A 26020-nucleotide genomic window follows, 5' to 3' on the forward strand; every position below is an offset into this window, starting at 1 on the left:
CTCACCAGTGACGCTCACCACAATACTGGCTACACGCCAGGTCTGCTGCTCCTGGGAACCCTGTTTTCATGAACGCCTGGGCACACTCTCCCTGTTTGCCTCCCTCAGACCCTAAGTTTGTAGAGCTTGGGGCTGAGAACCCTCAGCGAATTTTGCTTGCCCTCCGGTAGCCACGCCCCCGGTAGCTGGTACAAGAGACCTCAGTTGTCAGCACTTGTGGGAGCGGTAGCCGGGAGTTCCGCGCCATGAGTCCTGCGCCACTCCTGATTCCCTCAGTCTGGCTATCGCGCTCATGGGAGAGCTGGGAGGGGCCCTTAAGTTTTCCCCGCTGTGTGGAGAGGGAAGGCTAGGGGATTACACACCTGTCGCCACTGGTTTCAATGAAGTTATCTCCTCCACCGCATTCTGGTGATGTGAGTTCTCTGCCATGGTGGTATCCCATGCAAATGGCGACAGTTCGTTCCCTTTGCCGGGTGACCAATGCAATGGGTGGGTCCTGACTGTCTCTCCCAAGCCCCGTTTCAATCCTGTGACCACTGCCTATGAAGCTCGGTTGGCATTAACCTCAGTAGGATCAGAAGGGCCGGCCAGTTGTTTCAGCGGGATCATTTAGTGCTGAGTCACAGCAGTTTGTCTTCGAGAAGCAGGCGAACGGGAGCTTGAATTCAGCTGATCCGGGCTCGGAGTGTGTTCTGAGAGGCCCAGACTGTTCGCCCCAGATCCACGTCAGCTCAGCATTGCCTAGTGATCCTGAGCAAACAGCATTTAGACAATTTACGACTCCCTATGCCCTCGCAGCTGAAGAGGTCAGAGACTTGATCTCTCCGCGCCTGCCACCATGTTGGATCCCTCCCTTTTATTATTATTATTTTTAGTTATACATAACAGTAGAATCCATTTTGATAAAATTATACAAGTATGGAATATATCTTATTCTAATTAGGACCCCATTCTTGAGTGTATGCACAATGATGGATTCACTTACATATTTTCATTTATGTACATAGGAAAATTATGTCAGGCTACTGTCTTACTTATTCCTATCCCTCTTTCTTCCCTTCATCCCCTCTTGTCTAACTTAGTGAACTTCTCTTCTCCCACTCCCCAGTTTATCATGGTTTAGCTTTCACATATCAGCAAAAACATTCAATGTTTTTTTTTTTTATTGGATTAGCTTATTTCGCTTAGCATAATAGTCTCCAGATCCATTAATTTACTGGAAAATGTCACAAATTTAGTCTTCTTTATGGCTGAGTAATATTCCATTGTGTGTGTGTGTTTATATATGAACACATTTTCTTTATCCATTCATCTCTTGAAGAATCTAGGTTTATTGTGAATTGTGCTGCTGTAAACTTTGATAAGGCACTCATGCTTTTAAATTTGGGACTTTGCACTGTATCCTTTCTGATCTTTTATTTCTTCACTCTCACATGTGAGCTCTGACCTTATTAATCAAATTATAATTTGTGGAGAAGAGCATGACCTTATGAGAAGTGCAGTGTCTTAGGCCTAACCCAAGACCAATTGAACTACCTTCCTTGAACAAGATCCCCCAGCTGCTTCCTATTAAGGTCTGAGACATATCACTTTAGAATAAAGCCTGTATTCTTCAAGTTTGGTCTACTTGCCAATGTGCCACATCATCTTATATTCTGGCAAAGGTTGTACTGAGTCACTGCTTGATCTCATATAATTGACTTGGCTGTTACCATCAGCTGGGGTCACACCTCTTATGAGATGCTTTAATGTTCTAACAATGCTTTTGTCTAACCATTAGGCAAATTTTTCCCTCTTACCTTCATAAGGAGAAACCAAGATAAAATAATTAACAAGGTTTATAAAGATACAGGGATAAGAACAGTACGGTACATACACTTAAAAAGGCAAATTATAGTTTACTGCTTCATTTAGTTTTAGTCCATAGTCTTAGATGTCTCATCCAGGGCCCTTGTAATGTTACAGAGGTGGGGCCTTCCAAGAAACGAGGCAGTGTGAAGGTGCCTCTCAGGCCCAATTGATTCTTATGATCAAGTCAGAAAGATTTCAGACAAGTCAGAGTAACAGGATTGAGTTTATTGAAGGGATAGGAGAAAGGAAGGGGACATTCCCAAGAGAGAAAGTGGGTCCTCTTAGAGAGGAGAGAGACAATGTGCCTCTCCTGCACTATAATTTTATTGGGGATCCCAGAGAAGTTTCCAGAATTCTGCCCAGTTTCACCTCTTGACTGACAGCAAGATGACATCAGACTTTCAAGTACCCATTGCCATGGATACTCTAGTTCACCTTGGCTCATGCTGACTGGTTCTAATTGGATTCTTAACCATACGTTCTCACAGATTTTATGGTTAGGAGGGACTAACCTTATCTCCCAGAGTTTCAGGATTTCTCTCAAAACTCTACTAGGATCCTCTCCTGCCTGCATTTCTTCTGCAGTTAGCAGTTAGAATCATTTTCTTAATCTTGTGTTCCCACCATTTACATCTGTCTGTCCCCTAACATTAGGACATCAGCCCCATTAGCTCACAGGTTAGGCTTAATAAGAATTATCTGTTCTGCACACACACAAAAATTATTCTAACACTTAGTGATTTAAAATAACTCACATTTGTTAGCTAAGAAGTTTCTGGCATCAGGAATCTGGGAATGTCTCAGCTGTGTTTTTCTGACACAGAATCACTTAAAAGGCTGCACGGTGTCAAGGGTGGGGGTGGGGGACTTGTAGTCATCTCAGCCTGACTGCATCAGGAAGTATCCACTTTTAAGCTCCAGTTCCTTGCCATGTGGGCTCACTGGAACCACTCATAACATGGTAGGAGAGAGATTAAGTAAGTTAAGTGAGAGAATGAAATGCTGCACTGCCTTTTTTCACCTCAAAGAAATTGAGTCACTAAGTACAGCCAGGACACAGTGGGGGGGTGTGGGTGGGGGGTGGTAATAAAGCCTCTTGACTATCAAGAGGCCAGATCACTGGGGCTATCCTCCAGGATCACACCAAACTCTTCTCTCAGGAGAGTAGGTAGTCCTTTCCTGCATATAATCTTTTCTCTTCCCAACAAGGCAATTTCACCATAGCTTGCAGTAAATAAGATCACATGTACATTAATTAATAGTGGTAGTTTGCAATTTTCAATCAGCCTTTACAGTTTAGATGACAACTCTCCTGAAATCCTTTCTGAATTCTTTAACCTTGTGTCTACATATCCTGTGAACAAATTTCAAAACAAAACAAAACTAACAGATTCACAAGAGCATTCATTTTCATCAAAACACATAATAATAGCCCAGACATGGTGTGATTTACATGCATGCAAATAAGTTCATACTTCATCCCTTAAACATGTCTTCCACTCTGAAATCACACCACCACACACACACATACACACACACACACACACACAGACAGAGAGAGAGAGAGAGAGAAAAGGTAGTTTGCATTTTACCAAGCATTTTGTTTTTAATTAAAAAATACCTGCATCCATGCTAATAATGACTGTGAAGTTCTAGGAATGAATATATATTTTCATATATATATATATATATATATATATAAATAACATCTGTGAGGCCAAAATGGGATTTTAAATGTGTTGCTTAGGTAAAGGAAAAACCTATTTTCAAAATGAAGATGGAGAATGGATAAGCACACTACAATATATCCATATAATAAGATAAAGTATTATAATACAAAAGAAGAAAATATAATACATTTTGACTGCTAGATTTAATTGCTGACTGGGTGCTGGCAAAGGTATAAACTTGAGTTACTGCAACAATAATACTGTGACCACTCCTTAATTTGTCATTGAGTGTCTATTTTGCGCGAGGCACTGTGTATAGTAGTGGGGATAAAATGAAATCTAAAAAGTCATCATCATGTGACATCAAGTGACACCCACCTGCTCACAGATGTGATACCATGTACCCTTTCTGAAATTGTTTGTATAACACTTGATAGCTTACACAGCCTTCTATCCTGTAATTTGTTAGCTATTTGGTGGCATAGATATTTGAGTTAATTTTTGTGGGAATAACCCTTCTGTATGAGCTACATGTCCATCTAATAAGATAGGAATATCAACTTAAATCAGCTCTGATTTCATTTTTAGTGCTCTCCCTTATTTTCAGCTTTCCCTGAGCTGTGCCTTTTCCCTCACTGGGAGATATACAGCATTTATGCCTACTACTTAATTTCATGGTCCCTGCATTAGACGGTGGAAATGTGAAAGGTAGACACTACATTTTCTGCTTTGCACCTGGAGTACCTTGTTCAATGCTGAGGACAGGGTCTATAAGAATGTAATCCTCAGGGGGACAGACGTAAACCAGAAGGGTCTTCTCTATTGATTAACCAAGTGCTCTTGGCCATGAGATTCTCAAAGTTCCAGATTCTTTTTTCTGAAAGATGACATGTATACCAAAAGGCAGTTGCAATAGTTAAGTTAAATGAGATAAACTGGATCAGGTCCCTTCAGAAAGGTAATTACCTCATATGCTCTCCCCAAATGTTGGAACCTCCCTTTGTCCTCCTCCCCCCCCCCCCCCCCCCCCCCCCCCCCCCCCCCCCCCCCCCCCCCCCCCCCCCCCCCCCCCCCCCCCCCCCCCCCCCCCCCCCCCCCCCCCCCCCCCCCCCCCCCCCCCCCCCCCCCCCCCCCCCCCCCCCCCCCCCCCCCCCCCCCCCCCCCCCCCCCCCCCCCCCCCCCCCCCCCCCCCCCCCCCCCCCCCCCCCCCCCCCCCCCCCCCCCCCCCCCCCCCCCCCCCCCCCCCCCCCCCCCCCCCCCCCCCCCCCCCCCCCCCCCCCCCCCCCCCCCCCCCCCCCCCCCCCCCCCCCCCCCCCCCCCCCCCCCCCCCCCCCCCCCCCCCCCCCCCCCCCCCCCCCCCCCCCCCCCCCCCCCCCCCCCCCCCCCCCCCCCCCCCCCCCCCCCCCCCCCCCCCCCCCCCCCCCCCCCCCCCCCCCCCCCCCCCCCCCCCCCCCCCCCCCCCCCCCCCCCCCCCCCCCCCCCCCCCCCCCCCCCCCCCCCCCCCCCCCCCCCCCCCCCCCCCCCCCCCCCCCCCCCCCCCCCCCCCCCCCCCCCCCCCCCCCCCCCCCCCCCCCCCCCCCCCCCCCCCCCCCCCCCCCCCCCCCCCCCCCCCCCCCCCCCCCCCCCCCCCCCCCCCCCCCCCCCCCCCCCCCCCCCCCCCCCCCCCCCCCCCCCCCCCCCCCCCCCCCCCCCCCCCCCCCCCCCCCCCCCCCCCCCCCCCCCCCCCCCCCCCCCCCCCCCCCCCCCCCCCCCCCCCCCCCCCCCCCCCCCCCCCCCCCCCCCCCCCCCCCCCCCCCCCCCCCCCCCCCCCCCCCCCCCCCCCCCCCCCCCCCCCCCCCCCCCCCCCCCCCCCCCCCCCCCCCCCCCCCCCCCCCCCCCCCCCCCCCCCCCCCCCCCCCCCCCCCCCCCCCCCCCCCCCCCCCCCCCCCCCCCCCCCCCCCCCCCCCCCCCCCCCCCCCCCCCCCCCCCCCCCCCCCCCCCCCCCCCCCCCCCCCCCCCCCCCCCCCCCCCCCCCCCCCCCCCCCCCCCCCCCCCCCCCCCCCCCCCCCCCCCCCCCCCCCCCCCCCCCCCCCCCCCCCCCCCCCCCCCCCCCCCCCCCCCCCCCCCCCCCCCCCCCCCCCCCCCCCCCCCCCCCCCCCCCCCCCCCCCCCCCCCCCCCCCCCCCCCCCCCCCCCCCCCCCCCCCCCCCCCCCCCCCCCCCCCCCCCCCCCCCCCCCCCCCCCCCCCCCCCCCCCCCCCCCCCCCCCCCCCCCCCCCCCCCCCCCCCCCCCCCCCCCCCCCCCCCCCCCCCCCCCCCCCCCCCCCCCCCCCCCCCCCCCCCCCCCCCCCCCCCCCCCCCCCCCCCCCCCCCCCCCCCCCCCCCCCCCCCCCCCCCCCCCCCCCCCCCCCCCCCCCCCCCCCCCCCCCCCCCCCCCCCCCCCCCCCCCCCCCCCCCCCCCCCCCCCCCCCCCCCCCCCCCCCCCCCCCCCCCCCCCCCCCCCCCCCCCCCCCCCCCCCCCCCCCCCCCCCCCCCCCCCCCCCCCCCCCCCCCCCCCCCCCCCCCCCCCCCCCCCCCCCCCCCCCCCCCCCCCCCCCCCCCCCCCCCCCCCCCCCCCCCCCCCCCCCCCCCCCCCCCCCCCCCCCCCCCCCCCCCCCCCCCCCCCCCCCCCCCCCCCCCCCCCCCCCCCCCCCCCCCCCCCCCCCCCCCCCCCCCCCCCCCCCCCCCCCCCCCCCCCCCCCCCCCCCCCCCCCCCCCCCCCCCCCCCCCCCCCCCCCCCCCCCCCCCCCCCCCCCCCCCCCCCCCCCCCCCCCCCCCCCCCCCCCCCCCCCCCCCCCCCCCCCCCCCCCCCCCCCCCCCCCCCCCCCCCCCCCCCCCCCCCCCCCCCCCCCCCCCCCCCCCCCCCCCCCCCCCCCCCCCCCCCCCCCCCCCCCCCCCCCCCCCCCCCCCCCCCCCCCCCCCCCCCCCCCCCCCCCCCCCCCCCCCCCCCCCCCCCCCCCCCCCCCCCCCCCCCCCCCCCCCCCCCCCCCCCCCCCCCCCCCCCCCCCCCCCCCCCCCCCCCCCCCCCCCCCCCCCCCCCCCCCCCCCCCCCCCCCCCCCCCCCCCCCCCCCCCCCCCCCCCCCCCCCCCCCCCCCCCCCCCCCCCCCCCCCCCCCCCCCCCCCCCCCCCCCCCCCCCCCCCCCCCCCCCCCCCCCCCCCCCCCCCCCCCCCCCCCCCCCCCCCCCCCCCCCCCCCCCCCCCCCCCCCCCCCCCCCCCCCCCCCCCCCCCCCCCCCCCCCCCCCCCCCCCCCCCCCCCCCCCCCCCCCCCCCCCCCCCCCCCCCCCCCCCCCCCCCCCCCCCCCCCCCCCCCCCCCCCCCCCCCCCCCCCCCCCCCCCCCCCCCCCCCCCCCCCCCCCCCCCCCCCCCCCCCCCCCCCCCCCCCCCCCCCCCCCCCCCCCCCCCCCCCCCCCCCCCCCCCCCCCCCCCCCCCCCCCCCCCCCCCCCCCCCCCCCCCCCCCCCCCCCCCCCCCCCCCCCCCCCCCCCCCCCCCCCCCCCCCCCCCCCCCCCCCCCCCCCCCCCCCCCCCCCCCCCCCCCCCCCCCCCCCCCCCCCCCCCCCCCCCCCCCCCCCCCCCCCCCCCCCCCCCCCCCCCCCCCCCCCCCCCCCCCCCCCCCCCCCCCCCCCCCCCCCCCCCCCCCCCCCCCCCCCCCCCCCCCCCCCCCCCCCCCCCCCCCCCCCCCCCCCCCCCCCCCCCCCCCCCCCCCCCCCCCCCCCCCCCCCCCCCCCCCCCCCCCCCCCCCCCCCCCCCCCCCCCCCCCCCCCCCCCCCCCCCCCCCCCCCCCCCCCCCCCCCCCCCCCCCCCCCCCCCCCCCCCCCCCCCCCCCCCCCCCCCCCCCCCCCCCCCCCCCCCCCCCCCCCCCCCCCCCCCCCCCCCCCCCCCCCCCCCCCCCCCCCCCCCCCCCCCCCCCCCCCCCCCCCCCCCCCCCCCCCCCCCCCCCCCCCCCCCCCCCCCCCCCCCCCCCCCCCCCCCCCCCCCCCCCCCCCCCCCCCCCCCCCCCCCCCCCCCCCCCCCCCCCCCCCCCCCCCCCCCCCCCCCCCCCCCCCCCCCCCCCCCCCCCCCCCCCCCCCCCCCCCCCCCCCCCCCCCCCCCCCCCCCCCCCCCCCCCCCCCCCCCCCCCCCCCCCCCCCCCCCCCCCCCCCCCCCCCCCCCCCCCCCCCCCCCCCCCCCCCCCCCCCCCCCCCCCCCCCCCCCCCCCCCCCCCCCCCCCCCCCCCCCCCCCCCCCCCCCCCCCCCCCCCCCCCCCCCCCCCCCCCCCCCCCCCCCCCCCCCCCCCCCCCCCCCCCCCCCCCCCCCCCCCCCCCCCCCCCCCCCCCCCCCCCCCCCCCCCCCCCCCCCCCCCCCCCCCCCCCCCCCCCCCCCCCCCCCCCCCCCCCCCCCCCCCCCCCCCCCCCCCCCCCCCNCCCCCCCCCCCCCCCCGTCCTTCTGCTCTTCATTATCATCATTATTTTTGTTAGTAAACCTTCGTGTTTAGCAAATGAATGTTGTATATTGTTTATTGAACTTCTGCTAGGTAAATAGAGCTAGCTTATATGTAAATACTGGTGAGTGACTATTATTTTCTCAAGAATATAGTTTGGTGAAGAATATTTTAATGTTTTCCACCCAGGGGAGATTGATTCTGAGAGAACTGGGCTTACATACCTCAACTGCAGCTTCCTGGGAGCTGCAAGTGGGTGTCTTTGCTGTCATCCTGTCTGCCCTTTTGTGTATCATCTGTTATGATGGGTCTCTTCATACTTCCTCCTTCATCACTTCACTTTATTGATATAATAACACCTCAAGTGCCTTGTTATTAGTGGGAAATATCGCCTCAAATTTTAAACACCAATTCTATTTATCAAATGTTGCATTTCTGGAACCTTGATGGTAAAACAGCTTGCCTTTGTATCTACCCTTAATTTCTTAGAGAAATATAGCTGTGATACTGTCATATAAAATGCAAAGGATGAGCAAAAGCATATAGGTTGAACATTTTTTAAAGAGTTTAAAAAAAGAAAAATCTTTATAAACAGATAATAGTTGTGGGTCTGAAAGTTTTTATTGATAACATTGGATTTAAAATTTATTTATGTATTGTGTATTCATAGGTATGTTTAAAGGTCTGCTGTTAAGAGCTGGGGATGTGGCTCAAGCGGTAGCGTGCTCCCCTGGCATGCATGAGGCCCGGGTTCGATCCTCAGCACCACATACAAACAAAGATGTTGTGTCCGCCGAAAACTAAAAAATAAATATTAATAATTCTCTCTCTCTCTCTCTCTCTCTCTCTCTCTCTTTAATAAAAAAGGTCTGCTATTAAAATATTGGAACCCTCTCCTAAGTCTATACCCAAAAGACTTACAAACAGCATAGTACAGGGACACAGCCACATCAATGTTTACAGCAGCACAATTCACAAGACCTAAACTGTGGGACCAATCTAGATACCCTTCAGTAGATGAATAGATAAAAAATGTGTTATATATATACACAATGGAATATTACTCAGTAATAAAAGAGAATAAAATTATGGCATTTGCAGTTAAATGGATGGAGTTGGAGAAGATAATGCTAAGTGAAGTTAGCCAAGTTAGCCAATCCCCCCAAAAAAACAAATGCCAAATGTTTTCTCTGATATAAGGAAGCTGATTCATAATGGGCTAGGGAGGAGGAGCATGGGAGGAATATCACCTATTCTATCTAGAGTTCACCATTCTAGATAGGGAAGAGGGGTGGGAGGGAAAGGAAGGGGGCATAGGGTTTGAAATGATGGTGGGGTTAGAAATGATGGTGGAATGAGATGGAAATCATTATCCAAAGTACATGTATGAAGATATGAGTGGTGTGAATATACTTTGTAAAAACCAGAGATAAGAAAAATTGTGCTCTATATGTGTAATATGAATTGTAATGCATTCTGCTGTCATATATAACAAATTAGAATAAAAATAATAAAAAAATAAAATATAAAAAATATTGGGGGGTTTCAGGTTAACAGCTGAATTTTCCATTTCTAATAATCTTGACAGCTGAGCTAAAAAATTAACCTGTTTCACCCATTAAAAATACATGCGTAAAAATGTCATACACACAAAAAACTTTGAAGAATCATTTCATGATCAACAGTCACTTATTTTTCTGGATATTAAGTAAGAGGAAATAATACATCCTGTGCACTTTATAGTCCTTGCTGCCTTAACTTTTTAAGAAATTGTATGCCCACAAGCAAACCTGATAAAAGACCAAGAAGAATATGGTTCATTCTTTTCAGATCCTTACTATGGTTGTGGTTTGTTTCTCTTATGACTACTATAGTAGATTTAGACTGATACTACTTCATGTAGAATTGCCAAGTAATTTTTATGCTTTCTTTAAAAAAGTGCCTTTTGATATCTTTTCAGAATATTTTCAGAATATTTTCATTCTCTTAAATGTTCTTTTCTATGTCACTTTTTATTGAGCTGAATATAGCAAGTTGAGGTTAGCATGATAGCAGTCTATATTTAGTTTCTTTCTTGTAAAACTCCTATCACTGTCTTTGTGAAGCCTACAAAGATGTAAGGTTCACACTTTTCCCCATCTGCTGCTCAGAGTTCATGTCTTTTAATCCTAAAAGAAAATAATCATATATCTTTATTGAATCTATGTGCTATATTTTTCATTAAGACTATGAAGATGCCAAAATCAGGAATTGCAGAAAAATTTTGAATATTTAAATCTTTAATAATTTACGTTTATGTAAATTTCCTTACTGCATTGTATTTTGAAAGGCACAGCTTACCTGTATAGCTTCAACTGAAGATCTTCAACTGAAGATATATATGAAAAGGTGTGAACCTTTTCATATAACATATATATTTCTATTCTTGTGCTATCCTATAATGCTTACTTTTTGTCAACATTAAATTTTAGGTTTTATTTGCTAACCCAGTTACATCACTGAGTGGAATACATTTGCATATGACTTCTCCATGCATATTTCTTTTTTAATGTGTGGAATAGGTTATTTCTGTTATCTTTAGCTGTTAAAAATTTCAAAAATGGAAAAATCAGCCATTATCCTGAAAAGCTTCCCATGTTTTGATAGCAGTTCTTTAACTTTGTATACATTAAGTATATGGATATGTACATATATGTTATCTGTTAATCTTATGTTCTTTGACTGTACTCATAGGACTTTCTTGAATTTCCTTAAAAAAGAACAAGCAACATACAAAATAATACATACAGCTGAGTATATCTTTTGTGGTATCAGATGACAGAGTACAATGTGAGATTTCACCACCACAGTTTTAGTTCTGAAATTCTTAGGGTTTGAAGTATTCATTCTCTAAAAGCCTTTAAAAGAAATGTAATTTTTTTTCTGGAGTTGGATAGTATGTTCCTCTTTTGACTTCTAAAGTTGAATTTTAAGTCAGGTAAATTAACATCTTCTTGTCGGATAGGTCGATGAGAGTATGGTGTGAAAAGGTTCAGAGTATATGCTACTATATAAATCCCCCAACATTGGAAGAATTATACAAATAGTGATGAGTTGGAGGAAAAGAAGAGCATTAAAAATAAGAATAATCGACAATTTAATATTTTTACAATATATTCAATAATATTATAAAATAATGATAATTATTATTTGTAATGATCCATCCTCCATTCATCACTAAAATCCTAAAAGAAAATAATCATATACTTTTAGTTAATCTATACAATATATATTTGTGCAATTATCCCATTTAAAAAAACACATTTTAATATTATTAAATTTATTATTATGTTTGTAAACCTATTTCATACTTTAAAGGAAATCAAAATTATTAAAAAATGACTAGGAGAGAAAATTTGTTGTCATTTTTTTATCGTTCGTTGTCCATTATTAAGTATCTGAGTTCAAATTTTTAAAATTACATATCATGCTAATTTTGGCCTAAAAGTAGTTTGAGTGATTCTATTAGAAGTTGAGTTTGAGATGCGAGTGTTCCTTTGTCCATGGAGTCAAATTTCTGGCTTCTGAATAGTCCAAGAGGCTTTCCCCATATTAAACAACTACAATCAGATGCTTCTTACTCTTCAGTTGTTTATTCAATCCTACACTAATCCTCTAATGCACACCAACTATTATTTATATTGAAGTTTTTTTTTTAAACAGATAATAAAGTTCTAGTTCTTACTCTCAGAGATGCTCAGAAGGTCAGGGTTCAACTGGGGAAAAGCAATCTCTATAGTTAAGTTCCTGCAGGAAGAGATCACATACAGAAGGAAGCTGGTGTTTATAAGAGCCAGAGGAGCAAAGGCTAAAGAAGTCTCTCAGTTCAGGGCCAACTATTAGCTTTCAAATAATCAGAAATGTTCTGCTGAATCCCAGTTCAGGAACTATAGTGGACTGCACACTGTGATCAGGTCCACCTGCAGCCCTAAAGTGGGTGTTTTATTGAGGTTGCTGTAAAATTTCTTCTATGTTTCAGCTTCGTATCTGCTTACTGTTGGTGATTCCTATTCTCTTCCGTGTTGTAAAGTGCATCCCATAAGTGGAAGCCACACTATATTGTGAGGATCCATGTAGGGACACAAGTCAAATGTAGTTCCCAGGTTTCTAGCACTTGTGATACAGGAGAGTGGAGAAAGGGTAAGGAGGATTATAAGTATGAACTCACAAGCATCCATCTTAGGCATACCATAAGAAAGAAATCTCCAAGAATGTCTTTGTATTGCCTCATAGTCTGTAATAGAGGAAGCTCCTTTTAGGTCATCAGATTTTTTGTTGTATACCCTCTATTATCCCATATTTTCTGTGAATAAAGACAATCTTTTTTTCTGGATATTGACTTAGTTCTATAGCATTAGTTAATGCACTTCAGACAGCTTTCCTTACAAATAACACAGCAGTCTTTTCAAAGTACATAGCTGTAATACCTGTGAAAAAACTTAAATATCTAGCTCTTAACCGCAACCACAGGATTTCCCTGCTGATCAGCAGCTGAATTTTCTTAACCCTTAATCTCAGGTACTCACGTTCCTTCAGAAAATTGGCATGACCAAAAAATAAAAGCACAACCACCACCATCGTCACCACCATCAATAAAAAGAGACATTTATGTCTTTCATCATTGGTCAATGCATGAAATAGCATACCACCTCAAACTCAAGCCTTTGTCCTTTTCTAAAATATTACCCACTATGTGTGTATCTTGTCATCTTGCTATTGACCCAAATTCTCTAACTTTTTCCAGAATAATTTTATCACACTAAAACTTCTTAGACTAATCATAGGCTAATAGAATACACATGTAAGTTATATGATTTGAAACAAATTGCAATATTTAAATTAATATTAGAATATTTTTAATTTTACACTTTATTTGAAGCTTGTGTTTGGGACTAGGAAAGAATATGGCCAGTATATGCATAACTAAAAGAGAAAGGGAAAATATAAAGGAAAGAGTTATGAAAAACTCAAGTTCAAGTACAGAAACTGACCTTCATGTGATGGAAACATAGATAATGGCTCAGGCTTCTGCTTGTTGACCAAGATTTTTCATATACTCATTAATCCAAGAACATCCTGAACTATATCCTGATTCTGTTTTACATAATATGGTTAGATTCCACATGACATGACCTACTTTAAATAAACAATAAAGGGTAAGCTTGCCAAGAAGCACTTGACCAAACTTCTAGAAGAAAAATTATACTTGATTTTTCACTGCTGCTAAAAGCCTACTGTACTATCCTAATGATTTTTAGCTGCAGAATTCAGAGATATATTTGAGTGGCAGAAATTTAAATTATATGTTCTTTGTTTGAATTTGTTATTTGTTATTTGGGAATAGGAAAGAATATGACCAGTATATGCAGAACTAAAAGAGAAATGGAAAATAAGAAGAAAGAGTTTTGAAAATATTGTTGTAGATTCACATTCTTACAGATGATAGAGCTTGGGGGTGAATATCTTCTGATAATTATTAATACAAGAAAAACCTGAATTTTAAAACAGCTATCTACAGGCAACTCAAATATATTTACTTGTTAAAAAAATATTTACCATCTATTAAATACTCCAGTATCACTCAGAAATGACCTAAACTGCTGAGACTAAACTGAGAGATAGTGAAATAAAAATGGTGATTTACCTAATTAACACAGCAAGTGAGTTCTCATTTCAGCATGTGGTTGGTAATTGTACACAAAATACACAAACCCTGCTAAGCATTACTACCATTAATTTGACTCCTGGTTATTACTGCTGGGAGTACCATTATAATCCTAAATTAGCTGAAATTATGAATACTTCTGCTTGATCATTCTTTGCGTATTAACTCAAGAATCCTCTGACAGATGTTTGCTTTCTGAACTGCTGCTATTATGATATTTTTCATAATGTTGAAAGAGGTTTAAATTATTTTGTTGTGGACATGAGTAAACAGACTGAGAGTCTATAAACTTGAGTGATTATAAGTAACTATCTTTCTATTTTGTACATTTTTCTTCCTTCAGAATTTGGAATAAAATGAAAATCTGTTAGTTCATGTAAGATTGACACACTTTTTCTGAAACTTAATACTATTTCTCATTTGTTGAATAAATACTTCTTCAGGACTTAATGTTGGGTGTTCCAAGTACTTTACATATGTTAACTATGATCATTATAATAACCCTATGGGATGAGTATGTTGTCAGTATTCCCTTTAGAAAAGATAAAGGTGAAGCACAGAGATAGCATGTAACTTCCATAAGGGCATACATCTGGGCAGTGTTGGAGATGAAATGGGATCCCATGCTGTTAGACCTAGCCCTTAGCTCTGCACTCTGGGCTCCTGTGCTTTGCTGCTTTTTATTGTGAGAGCAGTGTTTCTCTTTTGAACATTTCCTATATATGAAAATTTAGGTGAATTATATAGTTTTCATTAGACATGCATGTTTATGCTAAATTAAGATCTATATATCTACTGATAGTTTAAATACAACAGAAAAAATGATACGTAGAAGGAAAATTCACTTAAAAACTGGGTACTTCTGGGTCTGAGTCAGCAATGTGATACAGTGCAAATAACCTTCTCTTTTTTCTTCCTCTGTAAGATCAGTATCATGATTCCTCACTTTCAGGTATCATAATTCATAATGTTTTAGCAGACAGACATTACTACTAATACAACTCATATTATAACTAGTATTGCTTTTTAATATTATAACTCGTACCTCTTTTTCACTTTACAGTGCCAAACTTCTGACAGTTTTATCCAATCCCATATCTGACCATAAAATAATTGAAGTGACTTATGTCACTAAATTTTTGTGACACTAAAAAAGAAGACAAAAGAAAAAAAATTTAGAAGCAAGAAAATTTAGGAGAATCAGAAAAAGCTTTAATACAATATTAAATTCACAGCATACAGTCCCAAAGGCTTGAATTATATAGAATGAATATATTGTCACAGTTTTATACATTATTGATTGAAATAATAGCATATTACTAAGATACAGGGCACAATTTCTTAATTTGAAAAATGGCACAGCCATATCAAAATTACTTCTACATTCTAGCTAAAATGTGCTGAAAAGCTTATACTCACTCAGTGTTATCTCCTTGAAAGGTTATGTAACCTTAGTTGAGCTAGAGATTTTGCTGGAATTTGTTACTGGTACTGTTATAAAAAAGGGACTTAGGATAGTTTGTCCTGAGTTTCATAGAAAACACCAAGTACTTCATTGTTACACTTTTTGCTTAATTAAGTAGAACAACAAAGAGTTAAACCTCTGATTCCAGTGTTCTATTTATTTCAAAATTGAATGAAAAACTAATATAAATAGAAATGACACTGTGTAGTCTGCTTGTGATTTACACAATACATTTGGGTATATAGTAATGTCAATTAATTATTTGCTTCCACAGGGGAGGAAATAAGACTCTGAATTCTTGGTTATTGATCACACTTATTTCTTTGTAAAAATACAAACAACTCATCTAGCATAAGAATGAGAACTACACATCCTACTTTCTGTTGGACTTTCTGTTTTGGATACAGGTCTTCGTGTACATCATTCCTATGTCTGGGAGACTGTATTTTTGTGTAATGCAAATTAAAAATTTGTAAGAACTCACAAAATAAAGACACCTAAAATGAATTATACATATTCAGTGTGTGTATGTGTGTGTGTGTGTGTGTATAGGTGTGTATAATTTTCAAAGTATGAGTTTGTACCAGTTCTCCATATATGGTAAGCTTACATATGAAGTAAATTTACAAATGTCTCTTCTATGTGGTAAATTTGTCATGTGAGTACATAATTGCCTTCAGATTAAAAACTTTGGTAGAGACAAAAGAAATGCTCATTGAATCCAAATACTGAATTCAACCAAAGGGGGATATTTACTTTAATTCAATTCTGCTTCTATACTACATTATACTATACATGAATTATAATTACAAAGCAGATTCTGTTGTTTTTTTTTGTGCTTTTTGAGGACTTTCAAAAGAATTTTAGTGATGATATAGGTATCTTATATGAGTGAGCTTGATTGTTATTGTTAATAAAATATCTTAAATTCTGTTTTGATTTCTAATCTATAGGTTAAGTAGTTAAACATATAGGATAGTAAATAATTGATCACTGTATTTTCCTGTTGGATTGTAACAAATTATTACAAAGTGGCATAAAATAACTGAAATGTATTATTTCATATTTCTGGATATTATAAGTCCAAAGTGGGACTCACTGGATTGTAAGAAAAAAATAGCTGTTGCTAGGGTTTCATTCATTCTGGATACTCTAGAGAGAAATTGAGTGACAAATACAACTTTGACACGAGCCAGTCAAATTCAGTTGGAAACTTGAAAAGCTGAAGATGATCATTAACATCACTAGCTCAGAAATTTGCTTTCAGTCTGTAACTGTATTCACAATTTACTCATTAAATGCTCAGCAGTGATGAAAAATCATAATTTGTAATTTTAAAATTTGTCTGGTTACCTTGACTAATTACAGGACCTATTAGTTTCTATAACTGGTTTAAAAATTCAAGGCTCCTTTGGCATGGGAATGATATGTTCTTATTCAGAAATGGATATACTCAGTAAAGAATAAAGAGGTGTAATTTTCTTTATTTTTTTAATAATAGTTACCCCAGTGCACACAGTAGTTTAAAAATTAAAATTTAGAGTTTTAAAATAGGAAAAGGGTTGACTTTTTAAATTGTTTTGATGACATTTTCTAGAACAATTTATTTCTTTGAAACAGATGTTCTCCATTTCTATTTCAATCCCTTTAAATGTTAAAAAAGTGGGAATTATATTGAATGAAAATAAGTATCAGAGACATGCTATGAACATGCTAAGGGTAAAGGTTAGTGTTAACAATTAAGATATTTTTCTTTTGGTGGCATCTTTCCTTGTTAACATTGATGCATTTAACATGCCTAATTTTTTGTTCACAAATTTACATTTTATATTTATGACCACCTGTAGTGTTTATGACGAAGTGAAATAATAATTAAAATATTCCCTTGGAGCTGTTGAACATATGGCATGTTGAATCCTCTGTTGATTTTACTGACACTGGTTCTATTTTTTTATATGTTTTCTCAACATGGTTATTTTAAGTTTTGCTGAAGCTTCAGTGACGAGAAAAGCATTTATAAGAAAAAGAAAATCTGCTGGTTTTTTTTTTTTTTTTTTTTTTTTTTAATTAGGGAAATGGGCTATGTGCTTGCTTTCTTTGATCCATACTTTGCCCAAGCTTGAAATGAATACATTACACCTTCATGTGTTTGATGTAATTAGGGCAAGATGTGAGCCCTTGCTAAATGCAATCAAAACTAAGAGATAAGGACCTTATATCCTAGTTTCTTATGGTTACTTTATTTCATTGTAACATATTAATTTTTAACAATAAGAGTCCACCCCGTATCTAGATAATGAATTTCCTGCCCATTATCGAGTTCTTTGATTTCAAATACTGAAAGCCTGTTTTCACATGGGGGTAACAGATTAAACTTTACAATGTGTGAATTAAAAGTATCATCCAAGCACTCAGAATAAAAAATACACCATATTTTTAAACACTCGCTCATCAAACAGTGGCACAAGAAATTTGTTTCAGAATCACAACATGTTTCAAGCAATTATCATTGGTAAATCATTCACATCTTTTTCCTCAATACTGAAAATTCTTATGAGATATCATTAGACTGTTACAACATATAATGGAAAAATCAATGCAGTAAGAAAATTAAATTTAACTGATAGCCTTTAGGCAAAATGCAATGTTAAAATGCATTTTAGCTTCCCATGTGGTTCATAGGCAAAGGAAGAAATGGAATCTGGGTTAGCTGTCAGTGCAAAATATTTTTCTTAAGCCGATAGGCCTGCCTGTGAACCAAACTCTTAGCTAATGCATTTGCTCCTTGATTACTTAATAATGTGAAAATAACCATTCTAACCTGATCATTTGAAAGTTCAGAAGTCTGTTCTTCTAAAAAAAAATCCTAGTCAATATCAATGAGGGGATTCTCCATCTTCCCAGGAAGAGAAATCAGCAGAAATAGATTCATTTCCAGACCAATGTAGCAATGACATTTGAGCCCCTAGAGAGAAGGGTAGAGAAGAGGCATAGAATAAGGATGTGGGGAGAGGGAAAGACAGGGGGAGAAAATGGAACTAAAAAGAAGAATCATCATGCTGCCACCTGTCTCTTGTGAAGATGTGACACATAGACTGTGCTTGATGTGGTGTATAATCACTTAAGGGGTCAATTTCTCCTGTTGGCACACATACACAGAACACAGGGATTGACATTCATGTATTTTATTCATCTTGCATCTGTAAAGCAATATAAAGTCATGCTTTATAAGAGCAAGTTAAAAGAGGTTGTTCTTTGCTTAATTACCAAAGGGAATGTGCACAGTTGATTTCTAGATCATAAACTGAAACACTAGTGTTTTACAACTGCTTTTCTATTTTAAACTTGGACTGAAATATTCATTTGCTGCCCTCATAAAATGCAATGTCTAGATGAGTATATCGTTTTTACTCACTCATATCTCAGAAAGAATTTTTTAGTAATCCTTTTGAATTTTCCATGTTATTTAATAGTAAGTGTTAATATTTTCCCCCAACTTTCATAGTATTTGTAAAAATATATTTAATTACAATTAGTATTGGAAAGATTCTTGGTCAACTTCTAATTCTTAAAAAAATGATGATTTTAATATTTGAAAGGACTTAAATTATTTTTGTTATTGTTCACAATGTCAAACAGTAAGAAGAAAACTATTTTTTATTTTTAAGTGAAGATAGCCAGTGATTATAGTCATCTAAAAGATGTGGGTCATGAATCTAACTTCATTACACAAAACATTTCCCATATTAAAAAATACATTTTGCATTTTTCTTAATTTCTTGTTTGTCAATGTTCTAGTGTGCACTGCACTTTTCAAATTGCTTACTCTGTGATTTATTCACAACTTCTAGAATGTCATTAAACTTTATCTTTTAGAATAATAAAATAGGTGCTTACCTTGCATGCACATAGGCCCTGGGTTCAATCCCCAGCACCAAAAAAAAAAAAAAAAGAAAAAGAAAATATTAAGGAACAGATTATTCGGCAATAAATACCTTTAAAATGGGAGGGAGAAAGGAGAAAGAATCTAAGAAGATCAGATGTGAACCATGTATAATTTATCTAATGTATGGTGAATTTCATATAAATCAGTACAGAAAATATGCAATAGAGGTCTTCTATTGCCAATAAAATATTACAAATTGATTTTGTAATCAGAATACTTGTTTCTGTGACTGGACACTTAGATCTTACCCATCATTGTGATAAACTGTCTCTTTTTCAGAGACAAAGATGACAGTCAAACATTTTCTGATATCCTTGATTTTAACTGCTGTAGCCTATTGAATCAAAGCAACCCAATTTGAAAAAAGTTGTCGTTTCCTTTAAGAACTAACTCATCTTCCTGGGCTTAGGATATGGATCAAGCAACACCTGGCCTCATCTGAACCCTGTAGCTGTATATTTCATTTGGGAACTTTCTGATAGCAGAAGGGCCATCCTCCTGAACAATGAAATAGATGGGGAAGTGAATATATACAGCCCTCATCTTATGATGAGCCCAGCATGGATCCCTTGGATATGTTCTGTACTTAACTATGTAGATGTGTTTGTGAGTCAGAGCCAGTTTCTTTCCATTTCCCCACCATCTAAACCCAGAGCCTCTTTTCCTTTCCAAAGGAGACAGAGTTCTACATATATGTGATTGAAGTCCCTTCTTGGGGTTGCTCCGCTGCCTTTCACAATGACTGTGCATCTTTAGAGTGATGTCACTATTTTCTGGAGTGTCAACAGTCTGACTACTGAGAATGTTTTTTATTCTCACAGTAGATGCAACAAAAAAACAGAAAGCATGCATCCTTATGATCTTAATTCTTAAATACAGATCAAATATTGGTTCATTTTTCCAATTTTTTGTTTTGAAAACTTCCTGTGTGCATTGTTTAATCTATCCAATGAATTTAATGAACGTTAACCTGGACATTTAGTGGAATCATAAATTTTCCATATCTTAGCCAAATATTAGAAGTGATGCAATTCTTCCTTTCTTCCTAGTTACACCATTCTTGTACTGATAAGAATATGAAGACAGATATGACATATGATTTGTATATAGCTACAGACTTGGAACTTGACCTTGACCTCATGCTGCAAAGTACAGTAATGATTCCTATATAATGTACTCTACTGCTTCATTTTCTGAGAATTAACATTTAAAAGTTCAGAAAGCCGTCTTTCCTAAAAACCTGGGCATAAACTTTATAATGACTGTCTTGAAACTATGGTTAAAAAACAGATTGGAGATTAATATGAAACTATAAAAGCCCTAAATTATTTTCACAATTATTGTTTTTAAAAAACCAGAATAATTAAAACAGTGAAAACACACACACACATACACACACACATCTATCTATCTACCCACCTAAGTCTTTCTAGGCTCTGCTTGTCTACTAACTTTAGTGAGATATTTGCATAATTGCTGTACTTATTACAGATATTCTATTCAGAGTGATTTGTACACCCATCTTTTTACATATCTGTATGTTTGTAAAAATTCTGATCTAATAGTTTTAATTACTGATTTCAGATTCTATATCCTTCTCTGGGAAACTCCATGTATGAACCATGTCTCCACCCTGCTTCACAATTCTGAGTTTTATTCTTATTTATGATTCTTATCTTTCCCATGGATTTTCTAAATTCAATTTTTCTTTTTTCTTGCTTCTCTATCTTAATCTCTGAATTTCTTAGTTTTTGTTTAAATTTTTTCCTTAATTTTTCATCTCCGCAAACATTTGAGTTATAAATGATATTTCTTATTCCCATAAAATAACTGGGTATATGTGCAATGTGGGGATATCTGAACCTAAATATAAAATATTATTGGTTGCATGTTCAGAAATAAATTCATAAAATTAACAGTTTTGAGTTGATAAAATTTGCATTTCAAGATGGATACATTTATTAGAATTAAATAGCACTCAGCATTCATATGTTTTCAATACAGTGAAAATTCTTCAAATAATATAAAATAAGTTCATTCCTTCTGATAACATTAAAATATACTTTAAATGTCAAGATTTGTTGAAATATTGTTCTCTATGTTTTTGGTTGGAGGCATGATGTGTTGGGAGCTATTCAATGAGTGATCTTGGAAATATATTGTTTCCTTTTTGTGCATGAACTTGGTTCTTGCATCTGTAAAGTCATTTTTCCTACCCTAGAATATTGCCATAATGTACATATTGAAATCCAGACATATAAAAGGTTTTCAATGATTGTGAATGTCCCTAAATACAGGACCTTATGTGAAAGGGTGACAGGAAACATTTTACTTTGCATTTTGAGGCCACAATTCTAAGAAAAATAGATTACATTGTACAGTATCTCACAGGTAAGATAACTGCTAATTGTGTCAAGGTTACATACATCCTGTCAAATTTGAGTGGAGAACTCAGGGATCACTTTCCCACCATGAATACAATATGAACTTACATAGCACCTCATCCGAATGTGTCTAATACATCCTGCTGATTTTTCACACAGGCTACAAACAAACAAATTTAAGAAAACAGAAATGAGCTCTGTGAAAGGTTCATTCTGGTTCTAGAGCAACATCAGTTAGCCACTAGGAATGACACTGAGAAAACTGTTCAGGATCTTCATGCCTGAAATCACTATATTTGCTTGACTCCTGATGAAGAGTTGAGTACATAAAATAATGTTCTATGGAAATAAGTCTTAAGATTTGTTTCTTACTGAGTTATGAATATACCACAGGCATGGATAGCTGTTTTGCTTTCTTTCTTTTTTTTTTTTCTTTTTGGTGAGAGAGTCTCTTTCTTCCCCACCCAAGGCTGACAGCTTTAGGTATTGGACATTTGGCAGATTGGCTTATGATTCCCTTGTATACTGTTTCAGATCTTGGAGACATCACATTTTCCCTCAATTTACCTCACAGGACTGAGTTTAGAGTAGGTTTAAAGCACTTTTTTCACAGTGTGGTATTGATACAATTTATCCAAAAAACAATTGACCTTCAATGACTTATTTAATTATACTGTACTTTGTGTTTTAAACAACTGTTTTTCTCCTCCAGGAACAACACTTATTAGAGGACATAAATTGTGAACCCTTGTGAGCTTATGAAAGTGCAATGACTTTAGCATAATGGCCTTACAGCACTGTAACACTTTCCCAGCTTTAAAACACTCACTTTCCTACTGTTCAGTATAAAGCCTTCACTCTGGGGGAGTCAACTGATTTTTTGAAAATATTATACTCATATGTGCAGATATGTGATCTTTCATACTTTGACAATGCAATCTGTTTAATTTTCTTAGAATTATGGCCTCAAAATGCAAAGTAAAATATTTCCTGTCACCCTTTCACATAAGGTCCTGTACTTAGGGACATTCACAATCATTGAAAACCTTTTATATGTCTGGATTTCAATATGTACATATGGCAGTATTATAGGGTAGGAAAAATGACCACTTTACAGATGCAAGAACCAAAGTTCACACACAAAAAGGAAACAATATATTTCCAAGATAACTCATTCAATAAGTGATCTGGATTTAAAATCACATCTGTCTCATTCCAAAAACTAGTTTCTGCTATATCATGGAATCCACTGGAAATTAAAACATTTATGCTATCTGATGACAACACATGAAATAAAGGTATCACTCCCAGTTTATCAATATGAAAAATACCTAAGTATCTTGAAAATATTGATATACTGAAGGAAGGCATAATTTAAATGTCAGGGGGCTTTGGCATCAGTTTTTAATGAACTGTGATAAAATCCCTAGGATGTAAATTTTTATAAGTTAATATTTTTCTTGCATCTACTGAAACCAAAATATGATCTTTTGATACTTTTTTTTTAGTACCAAGTATTGAACCAAATGTTGCCAGGATGCTTAGCCACTGAGCCACATCCTCAGCCCTTTTTAATATTTTATTTAGAGACAGTATCTCACTGAGTTGCTTAGGGCCTTGCTAAGTTGCTGAGGCTGGCCTTGAACTCAAGATCCTCCTGCTTCAGCCTCCCAAACTGCTGGGAATTCAGGCATGTGTTACTGTGTCTAACTCTTTTGGATTTTCATAAGAAAAATAAGACTTAAAAATTGCAGTGAATTAGTAATATTACTTTTTTATTATTATTTTTTTTTGGCGATGCTGGGAACCGAACTCAAGACTTTGCACATGTGAAGCAAGCACTCTACCACTGAGCCATGTCTCCAAGCCCCATAATATTACATATTTTAACTGTTAAATATTCTTAGAAATAGCAAAATATGCTGAACATTACCTATAATGCAATATATATTAAGAGATTACTACAATATAATAGAAATAGACATACAATAACCAAGCAGAATAAAACTTCCACAGAACTCGACAGCATGAATTTTTAGTATATCTGTTGAACATTGTTATGGGTAGTCTGATTCTAGAATCCTAAAATCATTCCTCTATAGTACTCTCTGTTAAGGAAATTATACATAGAAAGAATGGTAGCCATTAAACAAAAATCAACTCAATAACAAGTGGGCAAGGCTCCAGACATGTCTGGAAATGTTCACCATGAAGGAAATAACAAGTAAGGAAAGCGCATAAAGCCCCAGCTACAATTATGAATACATAGTGACCTGAAACCTCCACTAAAATGTTCCTATATAATGGCCTAGATTTAGATGAATCAGATTTGCAGATTTTCAGGCAAGAGAAGGAATTGAACTGGCAGCTAGAAAAATACTGGAGAAGTATGGGACTGGTCTGAGAGGAATGTAACAAATTTCCCATTCTGTTGTGTATGAGTGTGCATATATGAGCATATTTTTTTCCTAGCATCCAGTATAGATTCACCTTCAGACTTCCAATCATGCCTAAAGATTATTCTGTTCTTACCCTCAACACTTCCTCCATTTGTTAATCTCAATCTATACAATATCTTATTGTTCTAATATACTACTAAATAATTATGTTGCCTTATAGAACTGAGGGAGGGAGAAAGCACACTATTGCAATATTTTAATTTTATTTCAGCAATTTAAGCTCACCATTATCATTTCTGATCTTTAGAACATGATCTTGCACTAATTACCTGGTAATGTCCTTGGAACTTCTTAATAAATTCTGTCAGAAAAAGCATTCTTTTCTGAAGAGTAAAGTACAATAGATGTACCAGAACCTTCTAGTTAATAAAACAGGGAGTATGGGTAACAAATGCACACACAAATGATAAAATGGTCAGTAGTTCTTGAAGGGGCAAGATGGATAAGAGAGAATCCTGGACTATTTCCTTAAGATTTTGCTTGAAAATCCAAATATATGAGTTAATTTTTTTCTTTAGTATCTTATATATGTAATAAATAATATAGGGTTATATGAAAGTGACATATTTAACATATACGGCAATTACATTAATGTTGGCTTATTTTATTGATATATTGGTCATGGTAACATTAGAAAAAGGTGATTTATATAAGCTAAATACATACAAGTTTGATTTTATTTGACCCATTCAACAAATTCATATTTCCTTATACATTCTAAGTGTTTCAAATTTTCCATTTTTTAGCTGTATTGAGGTATAACTGAAAATCAAAATTATATATACTCAGAGTGTACAATGTAATGTTTTGATGAATATAAATATTGTGAACTGATTACCACCTTCAACTTATTTAACATACCTAACTTAGTTATTTTTTGTGAATGTGGTGAGACTACTCAAAATCTGCTTTCAGCAGATTTGATCTGTATAGTATGCAATTATGAACTACAGTCACATGCTGTATGTTTACACACATATGTGCACATAATTATCACAATCCCTTTATTTATTCATTTGTTGATGGATACTGAGATTGGTTTCATATCTTGACTATTGTTAATAAAGCAGCAATAAACCCGAGAGTTCATAACTTTCTTAGATACAGTGATTCTATTCCTTTGGATAGGTAATAATACCCAGAGGAAGGATTGCTGGATTATGTGGTAAGTCTAATATTTTTTTGAGGACTCTCCATACTATTTCCCACAGTGTATGTATTAATCTGCATTTCCACCCACAATGTAAAAGGACTGCCTTTTTTTCTACATCCTGGCCAACACTTTATCTCTTGTCTTTTTGATCATATGCTTACTAACAGTTGTGAGGTGATGTCTCCTATAGTTTTGACGTGCATTTCCTTGATGATTTACTGGTGTTGTATATCTTTTCACATACCTATTGCCCATTTTTAATGTTTTCCTTAGGAAAATGGGTATCCAGGTCCTTTGCTCATTTTTAAAAACATTATAATTTTTGCTATTGAGTTGTCCAAGTTCCTTACAGATAATGGCTATTAGCCCTTTATCAGATATATGTTTTGCAAATATTTTATTCTGTGTTGCTTTTTCATTTTATTGATCATTCCCTTTGCTCTGCAGACACTTTTTAGTTTTATATAGTCCCAATTGTTTAATTTTACTTAATTGTCTCTTTTGCTAACAAATAAAAAATCACTGCCATAACCAATGACAAATAGGTTTTGAGTAGTCTTTTTTTTTTTTTTTGGTACCTGGGATTGAACTCAGGGGCTCTTAACCAGTGAGCCACATGCCTCCTCTTTTGTTTTGTCTTTCTTTCTTTCTTTCTTTCTTTCTTTCTTTCTTTCTTTCTTTCTTTCTTTCTTTTTTTTTTTTTTTTTAGACAGGATCTCACTGAATTGCTTAGGGCCTTGCTAAATTGCTGAGGCTAGCTTTGAACTAGCAATCCTTCTGCCTCATCCTAACAACCTCCTGTGATTACAGGCAGTGCTGGGAGACAGTGGGATTTTACTTATGTTTTCTTCTAAAAGTTTTATGGTTTCAGTTCTACATTTACATTATAATCTATTTTGTTTTGCCTTTTAAAAATTGACTTTGTATATACTTTTGTGTATTTTTTAAGCAT

General features: G+C 42.8%; 1 protein-coding gene and 1 pseudogene across 50 annotated transcripts in view; one reads left to right on the forward strand and one right to left on the reverse strand.

Moving 5' to 3' along the window:
• Ptprd (protein tyrosine phosphatase receptor type D) overlaps window positions 1-26020 on the forward strand; it is a 2156260-nt gene that overhangs the window by 29337 nt on the left and 2100903 nt on the right. The gene's annotated exons all lie outside the window — the stretch shown is intronic.
• On the reverse strand, window positions 11266-25683 carry LOC125617917 (annotated as a pseudogene).

This window comes from Marmota marmota, unplaced genomic scaffold (genome assembly GCF_001458135.2).
Source record: "Marmota marmota marmota unplaced genomic scaffold, marMar, whole genome shotgun sequence".
Lineage (NCBI taxonomy): Eukaryota > Metazoa > Chordata > Mammalia > Rodentia > Sciuridae > Marmota > Marmota marmota.